Raw genomic sequence first — 23,376 nt, 5'->3', positions numbered from 1 at the left:
TGCCTCTCCCATCTCTCTGTCTGCCTCTCCCATCTCTCTGTCTGCCTCTCCCATCTCTCTGTCTGCCTCTCCCATCTCTACGTCTGCCTCGCCCATCTCTCTGTCTGCCTCTCCCTTCCCTCTGTCTGCCTCTGTCTTATCTCTGTTTGCTGCCTCTGTCTTCTCTCTGTCTGCCTCTCCCATCTCTGCGTCTGCCTCTCCAATCTCTCTGTCTGCCTCTCCGATCCCTCTGTCTGCCTCTCCCATCTCTCTGTCTGCCTCTCCCATCTCTCTGTCTGCCTCTCCCATCTCTCCGTCTGCCTCTCCCTTCTCTCTGTCTGCCTCTCCCATCTCTCTGTCTGCCTCTCCCATCTCTCTGTCTGCCTCTCCCATCTCTCTGTCTGCCTCTGTCTTCTCTCTGTCTGCCTCTCCCATCTCTCTGTCTGCCTCTCCCATCTCTCTGTCTGCCTCTCCCATCTCTCTGTCTGCCTCTCCCATCTCTACGTCTGCCTCGCCCATCTCTCTGTCTGCCTCTCCCTTCCCTCTGTCTGCCTCTGTCTTCTCTCTGTATGCCTCTCCCTTCCCTCTGTCTGCCTCTCCCATCTCTCCATCTGCCTCTCCCATCTCTCTGTCTGCCTCTCCCATCTCTCTGTCTGCCTCTCCCATCTCTCTGTCTGCCTCTCCCATCTCTACGTCTGCCTCGCCCATCTCTCTGTCTGCCTCTCCCTTCCTTCTGTCTGCCTCTGTCTTCTCTCTGTCTGCCTCTCCCATCTCTCTGTCTGCCTCTCCCATCTCTCCATCTGCCTCTTCCATCTCTCCGTCTGCCTCTCCCATCTCTCTGTCTGCCTCTCCCATCTCTCCGTCTGCCTCTCACTTCTCTCTGTCTGCCTCTCCCTTTTCTCTGTCTACCTCTCCCATCTCTCTGTCTGCCTCTCCCATCTCTCCGTCTGCCTCTCCCTTCTCTCTGTCTGCCTCTCCCATCTCTACGTCTGCCTCTGTCTTCTCTCCGTCTGCCTCTGTCTTCTCTCTGTCTCTCTGCCTCTGTCTCTCTGCCGCTGTCTCTCTGCCTCTCCCATCTCTCCGTCTGCCTCTCCCTTCTCTCTGTCTGCCTCTCCCATCTCTACATCTGCCTCTGTCTTCTCTCCGTCTGCCTCTGTCATATCTCTGTCTCTCTGCCTCTGTCTCTCTTCCTCTCTCTCTCTCTGCCTCTGTCTCTCTGCCTCTGTCTCTCTTCCTCTCTCTCTCTCTGCCTCTGTCTCTCTGCCTCTGTCTCTCTGCCTCTGTCTCTCTGCCTCTGTCTCTCTTCCTCTCTCTCTCTCCACCTAGGCTAAGTACTGTGTTATAGCGATGTGCAAATAATTAAAGTACAAAAGGGAAAATAAATAAAAAATCATGTTTGTTCTTCCCTTTTCTCGTGGCAACAGGTCACACATCTTGCTGCTGTGATGAAACACTGTGGAATTTCACCCAGTAGATATGGGAGTTTATCAAAATTGGATTTGTTTTCAAATTCCTTGTGGATCTGTGTAATCTGAGGGAAATATGTGTCTCTAATATGGTCAAACATTGGGCAGGAGGTTAGGAAGTGCAGCTCAGTTTCCACCTCATTTTGTGGGCAGTGAGCACATAGCCTGTCTTCTCTTGAGAGCCATGTCTGCCTCAACGCTTTCCTTAAGTTTGGGTCAGTCACAGTGGTCAGGTATTCTGCCACTGTGATTCTACTCTCTGTTTAGGGCCAAGGAGCATTCTAGTTTGCTCTGTTTTGTTGTTAATTCTTTCCAACGTGTCAAGTAATTATATTTTTGTTTTCTCATGATTTGGTTGGGTCTAATTGTGTTGCTGTCCTGGGGCTCTGTGTGTTTGTGTTTGTGAACACTCTGAGAGACTCTGGGTTGAGGTCAGTGATAAAGTAGTCTACAGTACTACTGCCAAGAGATGAGCTGTAGGTGTACCTCACATACGAGTCTCCTCGAAGCCCAACATTGACAATGTACAGACCCAGCAAGTGACAGAGCTGCAGGAGTTGTGACCCATTTTTGTGGGTTGTTTTGTCATTGTTGTGTCTAAGGGGCATATTTGGGAGGGAATGCTGTCACCTCCAGGTAGGTGTTTGTCCCCCTGTGTGCTGAGGGTGTCAGGTTCTGGTCCAGTTCTGGCAATTAGGTTTCCACAGACTAGTACATGTCCCTGGTCCTGGAAATGGTTGATCTCCCCCTCCAGGATGGAGAAGCTGTCATCGTTAAAGTATGGGGATTATATTGGGGGTAAATGTTGAAGGTAGAACACAGGAGGACATTTTTATCTGTTGGGGTTAGGGTTAGTGGGGTTGTCTATAGTGTCTATAGTGGGGTTGTCTATAGTGTCTATAGTGGGGTTGTCTATAGTGTCTATAGTGTGGTTGTCTATAGTGGGTTTGTCTATAGTGTGGCTGTCTATAGTGTCTATAGTGGGGTTGTCTATATTGGGGTTGTCTATAGTGGGGTTGTCTATAGTGTCTATAGTGGGGTTGTCTATAGTGTCTATAGTGTGGTTGTTTATAGTGTGGTTGTCTATAGCGGGGTTGTCTATAGTGGGGTTGTCTATAGTGGGGTTGTCTATAGTGTCTATAGTGTGGTTGTCTAAAGTGTCTATAGTGTCGATAGTGGGGTTGTCTATAGTTTCTATAGTGGGGTTGTCTATAGTGTCTATAGTGGGTTTGTCTATAGTGTCTATAGTGGGGTTGTCTATAGTGGGGTTGTCTATAGTGTCTATAGTGGGGTTGTCTATAGTGTCTATAGTGGGTTTGTCTATAGTGTCTATAGTGGGGTTGTCTATAGTGTCTATAGTGGGTTTGTCTATATTGTCTATAGTGGGGTTGTCTATAGTGTCTATAGTGGGGTTGTCTATAGTGTCTATAGTGGGGTTGTCTATAGTGTCTATAGTGGGGTTGTCTATAGTTTCTTTAGTGGGGTTGTCTATAGTGTCTATAGTGGGTTTGTCTATAGTGTCTATAGTGGGGTTGTCTATAGTGGCGTTGTCTATAGTGTCTATAGTGGGGTTGTCTATAGTGTCTATAGTGGGGTTGTCTATCGTGTCTATAGTGGGGTTGTCTATAGTGGGGTTGTCTATAGTGTGGTTGTCTATAGTGGGGTTGTCTATAGTGTCTATAGTGGGGTTGTCTATAGTGGGGTTGTCTATAGTGTCTATAGTGGGGTTGTCTATAGTGTCTATAGTGGGGTTGTCTATAGTGGGGTTGTCTATAGTGTCTATAGTGGGGTTGTCTATAGTGTCTATAGTGGGGTTGTCTATAGTGTCTATAGTGGGGTTGTCTATAGTGGGGTTGTCTATAGTGTCTATAGTGGGGTTGTCTATAGTGTCTATAGTGGGGTTGTCTATAGTGTCTATAGTGGGGTTGTCTATAGTGTCTATAGTGGGGTTGTCTATAGTGTCTATAGTGGGGTTGTCTATAGTGGGGTTGTCTATAGTGTCTATAGTGGGGTTGTCTATAGTGTCTATAGTGTGGTTGTCTATAGTGGGGTTGTCTATAGTGTCTATAGTGTGGTTGTCTATAGTGGGGTTGTCTATAATGTGGTTGTCTATAGTGGGGTTGTCTATAGTGCGGACTCTCCTTCACTGCAGCCGGCGTGAAAACATTTAAACATGTCAACCCTCGCAAGGCTGCAGGCCCAGACGGCATCCCCAGCCGCACCCTCAGAGCATGCACAGACCAGCTGGCCGGTGTGTTTACGGACATATTCAATCAATCCCTATACCAGTCTGTTGTCCCCACATGCTTCAAGAGGGCCACCATTGTTCCTGTTCCCAAGAAAGCTAAGGTAACTGAGCTAAACGACTACCGCTCCGTATCACTCAATTCCGTCATCATGAAGTGCTTTGAGAGACTAGTCAAGGACCATATCACCTCCACCCTACCTGACACCCTAGACCCACTCCAATTTGCTTACCGCCCAAATAGGTCCACAGACGACGCAATCGCAACCACACTGCACACTGCCCTAACCCATCTGGACATGAGGAATACCTATGTGAGAATGCTGTTCATCGACTACAGCTCAGCATTTAACAGCATAGTACCCTCCAAACTCATCATCAAGCTTGAGACCCTGGGTCTCGACCCCGCCCTGTGCAACTGGGTACTGTACTTCCCGACGGGCCGCCCCCAGGTGGTGAGGGTAGGCAACAACATCTCCTCCCCGCTGATCCTCAACACTGGGGCCCCACAAGGGTGCGTTCTGAGCCCTCTGCTGTACTCCCTGTTCACCCACGACTGCGTGGCCACGCACGCCTCCAACTCAATCATCAAGTTTGCAGACGACACTACAGTGGTAGGCTTGATTACCAATAACGACGAGACGACCTACAGGGAGGAGGTGAGGGCCCTCGGAGTGTGGTGTCAGGAAAATAACCTCACACTCAACGTCAACAAAACAAAGGAGATGATCGTGGACTTCAGGAAACAGCAGAGGGAGCACCCCCTATCCACGTCAACGGGACAGTAGTGGAAAGGGTAGTAAGTTTTAAGTTCCTCGGCGTACACATCACGGACAAACTGAATTGGTCCACCCACACAGACAGCGGGGTGAAGAAGGCGCAGCAGCGCCTCTTCAACCTCAGGAGGCTGAAGAAATTCGGCTTGTCACCAAAAGCACTCACAAACTTCTACAGATGCACAATCGAGAGCATCCTGTCGGGCTGTATCATCGCCTGGTACGGCAACTGCTAGTGAGGTCTGCACAACGCATCACACCTGCCCTCCAGGACACCTACACCACCCGATGTCACAGGAAGGCCATAAAGATCATCAAGGACAACAACCACCCGAGCCACTGCCTGTTCACCCCGCTATCATCCAGAAAGCGAGGTCAGTACAGGTGCATCAAAGCAGGGATGCAGGTTTTGCTCGCCTGAGGTAGAGTATCTCATGATAAGCTGAAGACCACACTATTTATCAAGAGAGTTTTCATCTATATTTTTCATAGCTGTCTACATACCACCACAGTGAGCCTGGCACTAAGAACACCCTCAATGAGCTGTGCTCCGCCATAAGCAAACAGGAAAATGCTTACTCCTACCCTGGGACTAAACACCTCCCTCTGCAACTGGATCCTGGACTTCCTGACGGGCCGCTCCCAGGTGGTAAGGGTATGTAACAACATCTGCCACGCTGATCCTCAACACGGGTGACCCTCAGGGGTGCATGCTCAGTCCCATCCTGTACTCCCTGTTTACTCATGACTGCATGGCCAGGCACGACTCCGACGCCATCATTAAGTTTGCTGATGACACAACAATGGAAGGCCTGTTCCCCAACAATGATGAGACAGCCTTTAGGGAGGAGGTCAGAGACCTGACCGTGTGGTGCCAGGACAACAACCTCTCCCTCAACGTGATCAAGACAAAGAAGATGATTGTGGACTACAGGAAAAAGAGGACCGAGCACGCCCCCATTCTCATCAACGGGGATATAGTGGAGCAGGTTGAGAGCTTCAAGTTCCTTGGTGTCCACATCACCAACAAACAAACATGGTCCACGACGAAACCTATTCCCCCTTAGGAGACTGAAAAGATTTGGCATGGGTCCTCAGATCCTCAAAAAGTTCTACAGCTGCACCATCGAGAGCATCCTGACGGGTTGCATCACTGCCTGGTATGGCAACTGCTCGGACTCCAACCGCAAGGCACTACAGAGGGTAGTGTGAACGGCCCAGTACATCACTGGGGCAAAGCTTCCTGCCATCCAGGACCTCTATACCAGGCGGTGTCAGAGGAAGGCCCTACAAATTGCCAAAGACTCCAGCCACCTTAGTCATAGACTGTTCTCTCTACTACAACATGGCAAGCGGTACCGGAGCGCCATTGACTCTGTACCGTTACCCTTCTGCAAATAGTCTCACTATTGTTATTTTACTGCTGCTCTTTAATTACTTGTTACTTTAATTTCTTATTCTTATTTGTACTGCATTGTTGGTTAGGGGCTCGTAAGTAAGCATTTCACTGTTGTATTCAGCATTTCACTGTAAGGTCTACTACACCTGATGTATTCGGCACATGTGACTAATACAATTTGATTTGACATTACCAACCCTAACAGATAGGCATCCTTCTTTCCATTCATCAAAGGCGGCCGGCCGGTAATTGGGGAGGACAGGCTCATAGTAGTGGCTGGAATGGCATCCAGCACTTCTAACATATGGTTCCCATGTGTTTGACACCATTCTATTCACTCGGTTCCAGCCAATTATAATGAGCCGTTCTCCCCTCAGCTACCTCCTGTGTTCAAAGGCATGGATATCACAGGTTATCAGTCCGAGGACAGGACTCAAATCATTTCACAGCTGCAATAGAATGGTCGACCACCTGAATGGTACTGTCTCGCACCATCCTACAGTCCTGCAGTGTCTGACTTGCTAGAATTCAAATCGTGCTACAAGTCTTGAATGTAGCAGAATGGATAATAAGCCAAAGGTCACACTACACACACACACACACACACACACACACACACACACACACACACACACACAATTACGGATGATCACAACTGCCGCAATTTGAGTTGTAATATCCTCTACTCACGCACTCTCCTTCTCTCCCATTCGCTGTCGCGCACACACCGGCATCTGACGTTGACTTCAGGCGGTCACGACAATCATCACGCCCTCCCTCTAACCAGACACACACAGCCTGCCTGCTACAGGTCTACATGGCCTGGGAGGGAAACATGAACCGCTAACCCGGGGATAAAAACACATCTGGACCCGGTCAGAGCTACCAAATCAGCATTTCCCGAGCAAATCCGTGTCCTCACGGCTACCAGCAGAGGCGTTGGATGTCAGATCGGTCGGCCCATTGTACCCTACGTTATTTGCAACCCCCAGCTATAGCATGTGGAGAGGCGGCAAAGAGTCGCAATAACCACAGCGCTATTTAATTGATGGGCTACCGGTATACTGTTACTTCAACCATCTTCCATACGTCAAATCAAAGGCTATTCACGTCACATCACAATCATATCTTGGCACATAACGGGAAATGATGTGCTGTTTACTGAGAGGAAGTGATTGCCACAAAATAACATAAATGTTACTCACTACATTTGGTAATGCAACTATTTTTTTTTGTTGTGATTCTTCAAAAGTCAATATGCATCCATATTTCTCAGGTAGGGTAAATTAGAGCAGGCTACTATCATTTCTCCGTTATCCATATAAAGACAATGCTGTGTCAGAAATACTTCCATTCTAATAGTTAACCCACTATTCACGTACCGTGTTGTGCAGTTTCCGTTATTTCAGATGGATAATATCTGGGGTTAAAAATAGCTTTTCCCTCTCGTGTCCTTGTCGCTTGACAGTCTGCTTCGCCAACCTGCTGGTGTGTTACTAGCGTTGGTGTCCCTTTGAGGTGAAGAGTAAGGAGAGAGAGGGGGAGCAAACGAGCAACCGAGGGAGAAGAGAAGGGCTGGTTGGTGATTATGGAAACGACTCGTAAAAAAGGGAATAACAAGGATCTATGTCCTCTAGTGGTAGGTCCAGGGATTTGCATGTACAACCTAACGGTACATTTCCAGTGACCGCAACAGTGTGCGTGTAGCCGAGGAGAAGAGTTGGGAAAAGGGAGGACGTGAAGGCACACTGCATCATCGTGACGATTATTTTAAACCCAGTGACCTTGAGAATAAAAGATCAATCGAGAGACTCTTGATAGGGACGCAAAGGATTACCGTCGACTGGATAGAATAGAATAGAATTGGATAGAATGGGATAGAATATAATAGAATGGGATAGGATTGAATAGAATGGGATATAATAGAATGGGATAGGACTGAATAGAATGGGATAGAATAGAATAGAATGGGATAGGGTTGGAATAGAATGGGATAGAATAGAATAGAATGGGATAGAATAGAATAGAATGGGATAGGGTTGAATAGAATGGGATAGAATAGAATAGAATGGGATAGAATAGAATAGAATGGGATAGAATAGAATAGAATATAATGGGATAGGGTTGGAATAGAATGGGATAGAATAGAATAGAATGGGATAGGGTTGAATAGAATGGGATAGAATAGAATGGGATAGAATAGAATAGAATGGGATAGGGTTGAATAGAATGGGATAGGGTTGAATAGAATGGGATAGGGTTGAATAGAATGGGATAGAATAGAATAGAATGGGATAGGGTTGAATAGAATGGGATAGGGTTGAATAGAATGGATAGGGTTGAATAGAATGGGATAGAATAGAATAGAATGGGATAGAATAGAATAGAATAGAATGGGATAGGGTTGAATAGAATGGGATAGAACACTGTCTGTGTATAGTCTACCTGATGGAACACTGTCTGTGTATAGTCTACCTGATGGAACACTGTCTGTGTGTATAGTCTACCTGATGGAACACTGTCTGTGTATAGTCTACCTGATGGAACACTGTCTATGTGTATAGTCTACCTGATGGAACACTGTCTGTGTATAGTCTACCTGATGGAACACTGTCTATGTGTATAGTCTACCTGATGGCACACTGTCTATGTGTATAGTCTACCTGATGGAACACTGTCTGTGTGTATAGTCTACCTGATGGAACACTGTCTATGTGTATAGTCTACCTGATGGAACACTGTCTGTGTATAGTCTACCTGATGGAACACTGTCTATGTGTATAGTCTACCTGATGGAACACTGTCTGTGTGTATAGTCTACCTGATGGAACACTGTCTATGTGTATAGTCTACCTGATGGAACACTGTCTGTGTGTATAGTCTACCTGATGGAACACTGTCTATGTGTATAGTCTACCTGATGGAACACTGTCTATGTGTATAGTCTACCTGATGGAACACTGTCTGTGTATAGTCTACCTGATGGAACACTGTCTATGTGTATAGTCTACCTGATGGAACACTGTCTATGTGTATAGTCTACCTGATGGAACACTGTCTATGTGTATAGTCTACCTGATGGAACACGGTCTATGTGTATAGTCTACCTGATGGAACACTGTCTATGTGTATAGTCTACCTGATGGAACACTGTCTATGTGTATAGTCTACCTGATGGAACACTGTCTGTGTATAGTCTACCTGATGGAACACTGTCTATGTGTATAGTCTACCTGATGGAACACTGTCTATGTGTATAGTCTACCTGATGGAACACTGTCTATGTGTATAGTCTACCTGATGGAACACTGTCTGTGTGTATAGTCTACCTGATGGAACACTGTCTATGTGTATAGTCTACCTGATGGAACACTGTCTATGTGTATAGTGTACCTGATGGAACACTGTCTATGTGTATAGTCTACCTGATGGAACACTGTCTATGTGTATAGTCTACCTGATGGAACACTGTCTGTGTGTATAGTCTACCTGATGGAACACTGTCTATGTGTATAGTCTACCTGATGGAACACTGTCTATGTGTATAGTCTACCTGATGGAACACTGTCTATGTGTATAGTCTACCTGATGGAACACTGTCTGTGTGTATAGTCTACCTGATGGAACACTGTCTATGTGTATAGTCTACCTGATGGAACACTGTCTGTGTGTATAGTCTACCTGATGGAACACTGTCTATGTGTATAGTCTACCTGATGGAACACTGTCTATGTGTATAGTCTACCTGATGGAACACTGTCTGTGTATAGTCTACCTGATGGAACACTGTCTATGTGTATAGTCTACCTGATGGAACACTGTCTATGTGTATAGTCTACCTGATGGAACACTGTCTATGTGTATAGTCTACCTGATGGAACACTGTCTGTGTGTATAGTCTACCTGATGGAACACTGTCTATGTGTATAGTCTACCTGATGGAACACTGTCTATGTGTATAGTCTACCTGATGGAACACTGTCTATGTGTATAGTCTACCTGATGGAACACTGTCTGTGTGTATAGTCTACCTGATGGAACACTGTCTATGTGTATAGTCTACCTGATGGAACACTGTCTATGTGTATAGTCTACCTGATGGAACACTGTCTATGTGTATAGTCTACCTGATGGAACACTGTCTGTGTATAGTCTACCTGATGGAACACGGTCTATGTGTATAGTCTACCTGATGGAACACTGTCTATGTGTATAGTCTACCTGATGGAACACTGTCTGTGTATAGTCTACCTGATGGAACACTGTCTATGTGTATAGTCTACCTGATGGAACACTGTCTGTGTATAGTCTACCTGATGGAACACTGTCTATGTGTATAGTCTACCTGATGGAACACTGTCTATGTGTATAGTCTACCTGATGGAACACTGTCTATGTGTATAGTCTACCTGATGGAACACTGTCTATGTGTATAGTCTACCTGATGGAACACTGTCTATGTGTATAGTCTACCTGATGGAACACTGTCTGTGTGTATAGTCTACCTGATGGAACACTGTCTGTGTATCGTCTACCTGATGGAACACCGGTCTATGTGTATAGTCTACCTGATGGAACACTGTCTGTGTATAGTCTACCTGATGGAACACTGTCTGTGTATAGTCTACCTGATGGAACACTGTCTGTGTATAGTCTACCTGATGGAACACTGTCTGTGTATAGTCTACCTGATGGAACACTGTCTGTGTATAGTCTACCTGATGGAACACTGTCTGTGTATAGTCTACCTGATGGAACACTGTCTGTGTATAGTCTACCTGATGGAACACTGTCTGTGTATAGTCTACCTGATGGAACACTGTCTGTGTATAGTCTTCATGGGTCTTCACAGCCCAGGGATCGAACCCGGGTCTGTAGTGACGCCTCTAGCACTGTGATGCAGTTTTTTAGACCTCTGTGCCACTCGGGACGCCCCCATTTATTTCAGTTGTAGTTCCAGCCCTGCTCAGCTGCAGAGAGGGTGGCCCCACACTAGGCACAGATGGCTGCCTTACACTTGACTAACTGGGACACCCGCCGAGTGTAGTACGGTCTGGATACCACCATAACCCACCAGCCACTATCATCTCCTTCCGCTGTTCAAATGGTGGCTGTAGCACAGAGAAGAAGGAAACCTAAATATGTTCCTGGACTGGTGTTTCATGGTTACTGTCAGCTCCTGTCTCCCGGGAACCTCTAGTGCACAATCTGTGCTTGCCTTGCTGATGAACAGACAGATCCCATTAACGGGCTGATCACCCTTGTGTTCCAGTATTGTTATCATTCCATTAACGGGCTGATCACCCTTGTGTTCCAGTCCTGTTATCATTCCATTAACGGCCTGGTCACCCTTGTGTTCCAGTCTTGTCCTGTTATCATTCCATTAACGGGCTGATCACCCTTGTGTTCCAGTCTTGTCCTGTTATCATTCCATTAACGGCCTGCTCACCGTTGTGTTCCAGTCCTGTTATCATTCCATTAACGGACTGATCACCCTTGTGTTCCAGTCTTGTCCTGTTATCATTCCATTAACGGACTGATCACCCTTGTGTTCCAGTCCTGTTATCATTCCATTAACGGCCTGGTCACCCTTGTGTTCCAGTCCTGTTATCATTCCATTAACGGACTGATCACCCTTGTGTTCCAGTCCTGTTATCATTCCATTAACGGGCGGATCACCCTTGTGTTCCAGTCCTGTTATCATTCCATTAACGGGCGGATCACCCTTGTGTTCCAGTCCTGTTATCATTCCATTAACGGACTGGTTACCCTTGTGCTCCAGTCCTGTTATCATTCCATTAATGGACTGATCACCCTTGTGTTCCAGTCTTGTTATCATTCCATTAACGGCCTGGTCACCCTTGTGTTCCAGTCAGGTCCTGTTATCATTCCTGTCTGATATACAATATGCACATGTTGAAATCACCAGGGAAAGCCTTTTCTGTTGTCTCCATGATGAAGGGTGAAATGCTTCATTTGTGACGGTAAGCTACAATGATGTGGGGCTCCCGAGTGGTGCAGCGGTCTAAGGCACTGCATCTCAGTTCTAGAGGTGTCACTACAGACCCATGAGGTGGTGCACAATTGGCCCAACGTCTTCCGGGTTAGGGGAGGGTTTGGCCCAGCGTCGTACCTACCTCCTCCCCATACTGGTATTTATTTCTTTATTTTGCTCCTTTGCACCCCAGTATCTCTACCTGTACATTCATCTTCTGCCGATCTACCATTCCAATGTTTAATTGCTATATTGTAATTACTTCGCCACCATGGCCTATTTATTTCCTTAACTTACCTCATTTGCACTCACTGTATATAGACTTTTTGTTTTCTTTTGTTCTACTGTATTATTGACTGTATGTTTTGTTTATTCCATGTGTAACTCTGTGTTGTTGTGTGTGTCGAACTGCTTTGCTTTATCTTGGCCAGGTCAGAGTTGTAAATGATAACTTGTTCTCAACTGGCCTCACTGGTTAAATAAAGGTGAAATAAAACATTTAAAAATTAAACTGACCTGCACTACTGACCTGTACTACTGACCTGTACTACTGACCTGTACTACCACTACTGACCTGTACTACTGACCTGTACTACCACTACTGACCTGTACTACTGACCTGTACTACCACTACTGACCTGTACTACTGACCTGTACTACCACTACTGACCTGTACTACTGACCTGTACTACCACTACTGACCTGTACTACTGACCTGTACTACTGACCTGTACTACTGACCTGTACTACCACTACTGACCTGTACTACCACTACTGACCTGTACTACTGACCTGTACTACTGACCTGTACTACCACTACTGACCTGTACTACTGACCTGTACTACCACTACTGACCTGTACTACTGACCTGTACTACCACTACTGACCTGTACTACTGACCTGTACTACTGACCTGTACTAGCACTACTGACCTGTACTACTGACCTGTACTACTGACCTGCACTACTGACCTGTACTACTGACCTGTACTACTGACCTGTACTACCACTACTGACCTGTACTACTGACCTGTACTACTGACCTGTACTACTGACCTGTACTACCACTACTGACCTGTACTACTGACCTGTACTACTGACCTGTACTACTGACCTGTACTACCACTACTGACCTGTACTACTGACCTGTACTACTGACCTGTACTACTGACCTGTACTACCACTACTGACCTGTACTACTGACCTGTACTACTGACCTGCACTACTGACCTGTACTAGCACTACTGACCTGTACTACTGACCTGTACTACTGACCTGTACTACTGACCTGGACTACCACTACTGACCTGTACTACTGACCTGTACTACTGACCTGTACTACCACTACTGACCTGTACTACTGACCTGTACTACTTACCTGTACTAGCACTACTGACCTGTACTACTGACCTGTACTACTGACCTGTACTACTGACCTGTACTAGCACTACTGACCTGTACTACTGACCTGTACTACTGACCTGTACTACTGACCTGTACTACTGACCTGTACTACTGACCTGTACTAGAACTACTGACCTGTACTACTGACCTGTACTACTGACCTGTACTACTGACCTGTACTAGCACTACTGACCTGTACTACTGACCTGTACTACTGACCTGCACTACTGACCTGTACTACTGACCTGTACTACTGACCTGTACTAGCACTACTGACCTGTACTACTGACCTGTACTACTGACCTGTACTACTGACCTGCACTACTGACCTGTACTAGCACTACTGACCTGTACTACTGACCTGTATTACTGACCTGTACTACCACCACTGACCTGTACTACTGACCTGTACTACTGACCTGTACTAGCACTACTGACCTGTACTACTGACCTGTACTACTGACCTGCACTACTGACCTGTACTAGCACTACTGACCTGTACTACTGACCTGTACTACCACTACTGACCTGTACCACTGACCTGCACTACTGACCTGTACTACCACTACTGACCTGTACTACTGACCTGTACTACTGACCTGTACTACTGACCTGCACTACTGACCTGTACTAGCACTACTGACCTGTACTACTGACCTGTACTACTGACCTGTACTACCACCACTGACCTGTACTACTGACCTGTACTACTGACCTGTACTAGCACTACTGACCTGTACTACTGACCTGTACTACTGACCTGCACTACTGGCCTGTACTAGCACTACTGACCTGTACTACTGACCTGTACTACCACTACTGACCTGTACTACTGACCTGTACTACTGACCTGTACTACTGACCTGTACTACCACTACTGACCTGTACTACTGACCTGTACTACTGACCTGTACTACTGACCTGTACTACCACTACTGACCTGTACTACTGACCTGTACTACTGACCTGCACTACTGACCTGTACTAGCACTACTGACCTGTACTACTGACCTGTACTACTGACCTGTACTACTGACCTGGACTACCACTACTGACCTGTACTACTGACCTGTACTACTGACCTGTACTACCACTACTGACCTGTACTACTGACCTGTACTACTTACCTGTACTAGCACTACTGACCTGTACTACTGACCTGTACTACTGACCTGTACTACTGACCTGTACTAGCACTACTGACCTGTACTACTGACCTGTACTACTGACCTGTACTACTGACCTGTACTACTGACCTGTACTAGCACTACTGACCTGTACTACTGACCTGTACTACTGACCTGTACTACTGACCTGTACTAGCACTACTGACCTGTACTACTGACCTGTACTACTGACCTGCACTACTGACCTGTACTACTGACCTGTACTACTGACCTGTACTAGCACTACTGACCTGTACTACTGACCTGTACTACTGACCTGTACTACTGACCTGCACTACTGACCTGTACTAGCACTACTGACCTGTACTACTGACCTGTATTACTGACCTGTACTACCACCACTGACCTGTACTACTGACCTGTACTACTGACCTGTACTAGCACTACTGACCTGTACTACTGACCTGTACTACTGACCTGCACTACTGACCTGTACTAGCACTACTGACCTGTACTACTGACCTGTACTACCACTACTGACCTGTACCACTGACCTGCACTACTGACCTGTACTACCACTACTGACCTGTACTACTGACCTGTACTACTGACCTGTACTACTGACCTGCACTACTGACCTGTACTAGCACTACTGACCTGTACTACTGACCTGTACTACTGACCTGTACTACCACCACTGACCTGTACTACTGACCTGTACTACTGACCTGTACTAGCACTACTGACCTGTACTACTGACCTGTACTACTGACCTGCACTACTGGCCTGTACTAGCACTACTGACCTGTACTACTGACCTGTACTACCACTACTGACCTGTACCACTGACCTGCACTACTGACCTGTACTACCACTACTGACCTGTACTACTGACCTGTACTACTGACCTGTACTACTGACCTGTACTACCACTACTGACCTGCACTACTGACCTGTACTACTGACCTGTACTAGCACTACTGACCTGTACTACTGACCTGTACTACTGACCTGTACTACCACTACTGACCTGTACTACTGACCTGTACTACTGACCTGTACTACTGACCTGTACTACCACCACTGACCTGTACTACTGACCTGTACTACTGACCTGTACTACTGACCTGCACTACTGACCTGTACTACTGACCTGTACTACTGACCTGTACTACTGACCTGCACTACTGACCTGTACTACTGACCTGTACTACTGACCTGTACTACTGACCTGAACCACTGACCTGTACTACTGACCTGCACTACTGACCTGTACTACTGACCTGTACTACTGACCTGTACTACTGACCTGCACTACTGACCTGTACTACTGACCTGTACTACTGACCTGTACTACTGACCTGCACTACTGACCTGTACTACTGACCTGTACTACCACTACTGACCTGTACTACTGACCTGTACTACCACTACTGACCTGTACTACTGACCTGTACTACCACCACTGACCTGTACTACTGACCTGTACTACTGACCTGTACTACCACTACTGACCTGTACTACTGACCTGTACTACTGACCTGTACTACTGACCTGTACTGCCACTACTGACCTGTACTATCACTACTGACCTGTACTACTGACCTGTACTACCACTACTGACCTGGACTACTGACATGCACTACTGACCTGTACTACCACTACTGACCTGTACTATCACTACTGACCTGTACTACTGACCTGTACTACCACTACTGACCTGGACTACTGACCTGTACTACTGACCTGTACTACTGACCTGTACTACTGACCTGGACTACTGACCTGGACTACCACTACTGACCTGTACTACTGACCTGTACTACCACTACTGACCTGTACTATTGACCTGTACTACTGACCTGTACTACTGACCTGTACTACTGACCTGTACCACTGACCTGTACTACTGACCTGTACTACCACTACTGACCTGTACTACTGACCTGTACTACTGACCTGTACTACTGACCTGCACTACTACTACTGACCTGTACTACTGATCTGTACTACTGACCTGATTCCTTTCCACGCTCACATGTGTCATAACGAGCAATGTGCGGAGAGAGAGGGGCACAGTATAGACAGGTCAGCCACCAGTCAGAACCGTGCACTTGGCCAATCACAAGACGTATTTCTCTATTTGTTGGTTTGCAGTGTCTGGTAATGTCAGTAAAGCAGGGATTGGAAATGATGCAGACAATTACATTGATGCAAGTAACAATCTTTCCGCAATATTAAAGCTGATCCACCCCCTTTTTAAACACACGATGTTGGTGTTTCCTTTATTTTGGCAGTTACCTGTATGTAATGTGCAGCTGTGACACATGACCGTCACATATGTTCGTATCCCTCCCCCGTTTCACTCTGTTTTCTTCCGTTTGGTGCCTAATGAACACGCCCCCTGTTTCATCATTAAAGAAGACTTGATAAAGAGTAACTGTTGGGCTCTAGAGGATTGAACATTGTCACGGTGCCCATCTCTATGGGTTCTGAATGTGTTATGAAGTTCTTATGTAGGTGCCCATCTCTATGGGTTATGAATGTGTTATAAAGTTCTTATGTAGGTACCCACCTGTATTTGTACTATATGTTGTCCAGCTCCTGGTAGCTGATTCCCAGGTTGATACCGATGGATCTACAGGGCGATGGCCAGCGGGTTCGCCTCTGTCAGGTACCCGCTCTCTGTGTCGCACAGGTTCCGCGGAGGGTACTGGGGCTGCTCCCAGTCCATACCACCGTTCTCTGAGTTCCTGGATAGGAGGAGAAAGAAAAGAATGATGAGGAGAGGAGGAGGAGGAGGAGGAGGAGGAGGAGGAGGAGGAGGAGGAGGAGGAGAGGAGGATGAGGAGGAGGAGGAGGAGGAGGGGAGGGGAGGAGAAGGAGAGTAGAGGAGAGGAGAAGGAGAGGAGGAAGGGGAGGAGAGGAGGAGGAGGAGAGGAGGAGGAGAGGAGGGGGAGGAGAGGAGGAGGAGGAGGAGGAACGGAGGAAGAGGAGAGGACAAGGAGAGTTTTAGGAGAGGAGGAGGAGAGGAGGATTAGAGGAGAAGGAGAAGGAGAGGAGTAGGAGAGGAGGAGGAGGAGAGGACAAGGAGAGTTTTAGGAGAGGAGGAGAAGGAGAGGGGGATAGGAGTAGGAGAGGAAGAGAGGAGGAGGAGAAGAGGAGAGGATAATGAGAGTTTTAGGAGAGGAGGAGAGGAGGGGAGTTTTATGAGAGGAGGGGATATTACCAGTTCTGACCACTAGATGGTGCTACAGACATTGATTGCCTCAGACAGTACTGGGTACGCCATTCCTGTTGCTTATCCTCCTTAAATAACTTTAATATTACTATGGGAACATCAGATTTCAGACTACAGTATTGTGTGAACAATATGTTGATACGAATTAGTAATCCCTGTGATTTCTGAAATAAGCTCATGGTAAGGATTTAAACATGTTATCAGAGGCAAAAAAATAACTGACAGGAAGTTTGAGGTGTTCAGCCATTAGCTGTTGTCAATCAAATTAAATCAAATGTATTTATAAAGCCCTTCTTACATCAGCTGATATCTCAAAGTGCTGTACAGAAACCCAGCCTAAAACCCCCAAACAGCAAGCAATGCAGGTGTAGAAGCACGGTGGCTAGGAAAAACTCCCTAGAAAGGCCAGAACCTAGGAAGAAACCTAGAGAGGAACCAGGCTATGAGGGGTGGCCAGTCCTCTTCTGGCTGTGCCGGGTGGAGATTATAACAGAACATGGACAAGATGTTCAAATGTTCATAAATGACCAGCATGGTCAAATAATAATAATCACAGTGGTTGTTGAGGGTGCAACAGGTCAGCACCTCAGGATTAAACGTCAGTTGGCTTTTCATAGCCGATCATTCAGAGTATCTCTACCACTCCTGCTGTCTCTAGAGAGTTGAAAAATGCTGGTCTGGGACAGATAGCACGTCCGGAGAACAGGTCAGGATTCCATAGCCGCAGGCAGAACAGTTGAAACTGGAGCAGCAGCACGGCCAGGTGGACTGGGGACAGCAAGGAGTCATCATGCCAGGTAGTCCTGAGGCATGGTCCTAGGGCTCAAGTGCTCCGAGAGAGAGAAAGAAAGAGAGAATTAGAGAGAGCATACTTTAATTCACACAGGACACCGGATAAGACAGGAGAAATACTCCAGATATAACAGACTGACCCTAGCCCCCCGACACATAAAATACTACAGCATAAATACTGGAGGCTGAGACAGGAAGGGTCAGGAGACACTGTGGCCCCATCCGACGATACCCCCGGACAGGGCCAAACAGGCAGGATATAACCCGACCCACTTTGCCAAAGCACAGCTGCCACACCACTAGAGGCATATCTTCAACTACCAACTTACCATCCTGAGACAAGGCCGAGCATAGCCCACAGGTATAGTTGAGTATAGTTGTGTCCTTTCTTCTTCCTGGCCACTTCCTCTGGTAGGTCAATGGGAACCTCCCCTCTGGTAGGCCAATGGGAACCTCCCCTCTGGTAGGTCAATGGGAACCTCCCCTCTGGAGAAGAGCGATAAGAGTTCTCCTCTGACCCGAAGACTCTTGAGATACTGAATAGTCTTTTTTTCTAACATTATATATTTTAAATCCCTACTTCCTATATCGTCACATTTCCAGCATTTCTAAACATTTCTAAGTATTATATGCATTCAAAACTATCTTCATTAGAAACATTTATGATAATATATAAAGCACTTAGAACCATTTATGATAATATATAAAGAGCGTATAACCATTTATGAAAGCTTATTCCAAACATTATAATATCTTCTGCGCTCTCTGTCAGTTGTCCCGACCCTCTAGTCTCTCACCTGGCCCCGGGAAGTGCCCCTGCTGTCTCTGCGTAAGACATACGTAGTCTCTCACCTGCTTTCTTGGATATGGTATGAGTGGTGTGGTCGGTAGGGTGTGTGAGTGGGGTGGTCTGTCGACCATGAAATATGCCAGGGATATGTGTATACTGTAGCTAAGAAAGTAATACTAAGTGTATGTTGTGTAGTAAGATGTTAGTAGCCCATGTGCCTCACCCTAATAATTTGGTCTATTTTCCCCTCTTAATTTCACCGACTGTTCTGACTTGGTGGTGCACATGTAGCCTATAACCTGTTCTAGAGAAATGTAATCATTGAATATTGTAAGAGCTTTCATTATCTGCTTATATGCCCCTTTATTTATCATACGGTTCTGACTTGGTGTACAGGGAGAATACTGTAAGAACGGCCCATGTTATGTCACTATACATTTCAAAACTGCTTAACAAATAGTTATATTGACTATGTCCATCCTAGCTCACTCATTAATGTCTTAAACGAAATTACGGATTGTCTCTTGTCCGCTTGTCGTCGACCTTATGCCGTAGTTTGTATATCTCAATTGTCAGTAGAAACCACATTTGTTTAAGCAAGTCAGCCATGTTAGCTGTGTTTTTTAAAAGGCAGTAAATGAGTCTGAATGAACTGTTTGGCTGCCAGACAAGGCTCCACTGATAGCCAGGTGTAGCAGTGGTAAGGTTGGGACTCTGCTGTTGGGACTCTGCTGTTGGGATAGCTTTATGTCGGCCCTAACAGTTTGTGGGCACCGTTTGTCACCGTTATAGTGCAATGAATGTATTGTTAAGGGTTGTTAGTGGCTTTGCTGGCCCCATCAAGATGTACATGCTAAAATCGGCACTAATCTCTTCAGTGTTTTAATTTCCTGAATGTATAGCCTATCGAGGTCAATATTTACACGAAAGTGGTCAGCTTTGAGCACTTCTCACATCATAGTCTATTGGTAAATAGCCCACCCATTTTCACCTACCTCATCCCCATACTGTTTTTATTTATTTATTTTTCTGCTCTTTTGCACACCAATATCTCTACCTGTACATAACCTTCTGATCATTTATCACTCCAGTGTTAATCTGCATAATTGTAATTATTTGCCTACCTTCTCATGCCTTTTGCACACAATGTATATATAGACTCCCCTTTTTTCTACTGTGTTATTGACTTGTTAATTGTTTACTCCATGTGTAACTCTGTGTTGTCTGTTCACACTGCTATGCCTTATCTTGGCCAGGTCGCAGTTGCAAATGAGAACTTGTTCTCAACTAGCCTACCTGGTTAAATAAAGGTGAAATAAAATTAAAAAAAATAAAAAGTTCTATGGATGTGGTCAACGGCTTACTGTAGATCAGGTCTTTCCTAGAGACCATAAAAAAGGGCTATTCAAATCCTACCCTGGAGGTACGTAATTTTCTGTTCTACCTGATAATTAATTGCACCCACCTGGTGTCCCAGGTCTAACTCAGTCCCTGATTAGAGAGGAATCACCCACCTGGTGTCCCAGGTCTAAATCAGTCCCTGATTAGAAGGGGAATCCCCCACCTGGTGTCCCAGGTCTAAATCAGTCCCTGATTAGAGGGGAATCACCCACCTGGTGTCCCAGGTCTAAATCAGTCCCTGATTAGAGGGGAATCACCCACCTGGTGTCCCAGGTCTAAATCAGTCCCTGATTAGAGGGGAATCACCCACCTGGTGTCCCAGGTCTAAATCAATCCCTGATTAGAGGGGAATCACCCACCTGGTGTCCCAGGTCTAAATCAATCCCTGATTAGAGGGGAATCACCCACCTGGTGTCCCAGATCTAAATCAGTCCCTGATTAGAGGGGAATCACCCACCTGGTGTCCCAGGTCTAAATCAGTCCCTGATTAGAGGGGAATCACCCACCTGGTGTCCCAGGTCTAAATCAATCCCTGATTAGAGGGGAATCACCCACCTGGTGTCCCAGTCCCTGATTAGAGGGGAATCACCCACCTGGTGTCCCAGGTCTAAATCAGTCCCTGATTAGAGGGGAACCACCCACCTGGTGTCCCAGGTCTAAATCAGTCCCTGATTGGAGGGGAACAATGAAAATAAGGAGTAGAACTGACTTCCAGGTCCAGAGTTGAATTTGAGGACCATAGAATAAAAATAATCTCTCTCCTTTGCGTAATCACTGTCTCGGATGAACCTTTGACAGAGTTAAAAACCAACAACAGAGAGATATTTATTATGGTAGTCTCTCGTGAAAGACGAAAACATTTATATGTGTGTGCCAAACGTAAGATTTGGTTCTAGTCAATTGAAATAAATGCATTAGGCCCTAATCTATAGATTTCACATGACTGGGAATACAGATATGCATCTGTTGGTCACACATATCTTAACAAAAAGGGTAGGGGTGTGGATCAGAAAACCAGCCAGTATCTGGTGTGACCACCATTTACCTCATGCAGCATGACACATCTCCTTCACATAGAGTTGATCAGGCTGTTGATTGTGGCCTGTGGAATGTCGTCCCACTCCTCTTCAATGGCTGTGTGAAGTTGCTGGATATTGGTGGGAACTGGAACACGCTGTCGTACACATCGATCCAGAGCACCCCAAACATGCTCAATGGGTGACATGTCTGGTGAGTATGCAGGCCATGGAAGAACTGGGACCTTTTCAGCTTCCAGGAATTGTGTACAGATCCTTGTGACATGGGGTCGTGCATTATCATGCTGAAACATGAGATGATGGCAGAGGATGAATGGCATGACAATGGGCCTCAGGATTAAGCAAACCCACAGTTTCATCAGCTGTCTGGGTGGCTGGTCTGAGACGATCCCTCAGGTGAAGAAGCCGGATGTGGAGGTCCTGGGCTGGAGTGGTTACACGTGGTCTGCAGTTGTGAGGCCAGTTAGACGTACTGACAAATTCTCTATAACGATGCTGGAAGTGGCTTATGGTAGAGAAATAAACCTAAAATTCTATGGCAACAGCTCTACAGTCAGCATATCAATTGTACACTCCCTCAAAACTTGAGACATCTGTGGCATTGTGTTGTGTGACAAAACTGCACATTTTAAAGTGGCCAATTATTGACCCCCAGTACAAGGTGCACCTGTGTAATGATCACGCTGTTTAATCAGCTTCTTGATATGCCACACTGTTAACTAGGGATGTAAACAAATTTCAGATGAATAAGCTTTTTTTAGTGCACATGGAACTTTTCTGGGGTCTTTAATTTCAGCTCATGAAACATGGGACCAACACTTTCCATGTTGTGTTTTATATTTTGGTTCTGTGCATTTACATGTACAGGGACATAAAATAAGAAACATTTTAAAGCAACTCAAATGACTTTGTCTGAAGGTATTCCCATTGTTGATTATGATGATTGACAATCCCTAACAGCAACATTAGTCATAGGCTATTTAAGGATTCAGATTAGAACTGTTTATGGTAATTGGGAACTACTGTATGTGTGTGTGTCACGCCCTGACCTTAGAGATCCTTATTTATTCTCTATGTTTGGTTAGGTCAGGGTGTGAAAAGTCTATGTTTTCTATTTCTTTGTTGTTTTTGCCGAGTGTGGTTCCCAATCAGAGGCAGCTGTCTATCGTTGTCTCTCTGATTGGGGATCATATATAAGTTGTGATTTTCCTTTTGGGTTTTGTTTTCTGTTTAGTGGTTTTTACAGAACTGTGCGCTTTCGTTTTCACGTTTGTTATTTTGTTTGAGTGTTTTTTTTTATATTAAAATCATGAACACTTTCCACGCTGCGCCTTGGTCCACTCTTCATTCAACAAACGAGAGCCGTTACAGAGTGTGTGTGTGTGTGTGTGTGTGTGTGTGTCACAGAAGTTTGGTTTCATAATATGATATATTCATAGTGTATACATATGATATCATTATAGAACATATTGATATTCTACTACTACACACACACTCACACGCACGCACGAACACACACACACACACACACACACACACACACACACACACACACACACACACACACACACACACACACACACACACAGACACACACACACACACACAAACTTGAACAAATACATATGCCAGTCTGGGAGATGGTTAATAAGGAGAAACAAACAGATGTTATGATATAATATGTTGTTATTCTTGGCAGGAATGTATTCCGTGAATGTCCTAAA

General features: G+C 45.8%; 1 protein-coding gene across 1 annotated transcript in view; it reads right to left on the bottom strand.

The window, feature by feature from the left end:
• The window catches only part of slc25a22a (solute carrier family 25 member 22a), a 95,448-nt gene extending 88,060 nt beyond the window's left edge, over nt 1-7,388 (bottom strand). Inside the window, exon 1 of the mRNA XM_036961212.2 lies at nt 7,248-7,388. The gene's annotated coding sequence lies outside the window, so the exon portion shown is untranslated. The remainder of the gene's footprint in view (nt 1-7,247) is intronic.
• Between the last annotated feature and the right edge of the window lie 15,988 nt (nt 7,389-23,376).

Source organism: Oncorhynchus mykiss, chromosome 2, assembly GCF_057628025.1.
Source record: "Oncorhynchus mykiss isolate SJ-2025 chromosome 2, ASM5762802v1, whole genome shotgun sequence".
Classification (NCBI taxonomy): domain Eukaryota; kingdom Metazoa; phylum Chordata; class Actinopteri; order Salmoniformes; family Salmonidae; genus Oncorhynchus; species Oncorhynchus mykiss.
This window is presented reverse-complemented; position numbering and strand designations above follow the sequence as displayed.